The following is a 1,807-nucleotide window of genomic DNA, read 5'->3' as shown; positions in this document are numbered from 1 at the left end:
GTGTGGATCATTGGATGTGTCTTTTTGGAAGGATCCATGAGAGTGGTCTCTAGGGGATTCCTTGGAGATTTAGGATGAACTAGCTAGTCTCCTCTCTGATAAGTTGTGCACCTCCTATAAAGACAAGGATATCCTTGCTTGGGGTCCATGTCCTAAAGGCAAGTTTAGTGTGGCCCAAGGTTATTCTTAGTTGGATAATCAATGTCATGGAATAATTGAAGTTCCCTAGTCAAAGAAGGTTTGGAATAAACTTTCTTGGCCAAAATGTAATTTTTTCTTATGGCTGGTTACTCAAAAGAAATGTCTTACTTGGAATAACCTTCAAAGAAGAGGGTTCCATGGCCCTTCTCTCTATTCCCTCTATATGTCGAATGGGGAGAGTGTTTCTCACTTATTCTTCTTGTGCCCTCTTTCTATAGAAATCTGGCACAAGTGGTGGGAGGTATGGTATCATGAGTGCATTCATGTTGAGTCTCTTATTGAATTTTGAGAAAGCCTTGGCAAACCTCTGGCAAAAATAGCATTCCTCTAGGTGGCTTGGGTTGTTGGACCTACTTTTATTCTTTGGATTCTTTGGCTGGAAACGTAATCATAGGATTTTTTGTAACTCTAGTTTGGGAGTTAGTAAACTGTGGTAGATGATTCTGAGTAGACTACAGGAAACTATCTATGCCAAGCATGATATGATTGAACCTATGGACCCTAGGGACTACATTATAGTTAGGAATTTGGGATTGGTGGACAAAGGATTGGGATTTACAAGTAGTAAGAGATCTTAGACACTCAAGAGAAAGGTTTATAGGCTGGGGAGATGGAGATTGCCTTGGATGGATATCCTTAAAATTAATATTTATGGTTCCTCCTGAGGGAACCCTAGGCAGGCAGGTGTTGGGGGTATTGGAAGAGGTAATGATGGTAATGTTATCTTTATGTTCCTTCTTTATAAAGGAATTCATTCCAATAGCCTGATGAAGGCCCTGGCCATTAAGATAGCTATTGAGCAGGTGATGCTCTTTAGGTTGAAGCAAGATTGTGTGAGTCAAATTCTCAGATTGTTGTGGCTATGATCAATAACTAGAGTGTTGATGATGTTAACTAGAAATTAGCCTCTATTATTATAGAGATTATCTATCTGAGTAGTTTTTTGGATTGGATCTCTTTCTGTCATATTCCTAGGGAATTGAATGGAGTGGTTGATGTCTTGGCAAAATGGGCATCGAAGAAAGGAGATGGTTGGGATATTTTAGGAAGGGATGGACTTCCTGCTGAGTATGCTAGGATTTTTGAGCAATTAGTGGAAAATGATAGGATTTAATTGTTCTTGTGTTTAAGTCTATTTCTTTTAGATCTGAGGCCTCCAGTATTTTTTTGGCTCTAATTGAATAAATTTTTACCCCTTTTTCCATATATATATATATAGAGAAGCTTATATTTTACAACTATAGGTCTCTACATTTTATATCTTCCCAACAATGATTGTTAATTTACAACCAAGCTATTAACCACACATACAAATCTATAGAAAAATGGATATGTAAATAGATACAATGTTTATTTTTCATTATCTATATTAGGAGACCTTGCAAGAACAAAAAGTATTCATCTAGGGCACAAGCTTGGCCTCATTTACGGTCTTGCAGTCATGCACTCAATAAGACTTGATCTTTGGTGTACTCATCGATAACCATTTAAATTCACCAACAAACCAATACCTATTGATATTTTTTGTACTTTTATCTATGGAGGTCATCCACAAAATCTTTTTAACTATCCAATATGGGAGCACAAGCCAACAAATGAACCTCTT

Source organism: Cupressus sempervirens, chromosome 2 (genome assembly GCF_028749045.1).
Source record: "Cupressus sempervirens isolate cs-2001-9-10 chromosome 2, ASM2874904v1, whole genome shotgun sequence".
Lineage (NCBI taxonomy): Eukaryota > Viridiplantae > Streptophyta > Pinopsida > Cupressales > Cupressaceae > Cupressus > Cupressus sempervirens.
Note: the sequence above shows the minus strand (reverse complement) of the source record.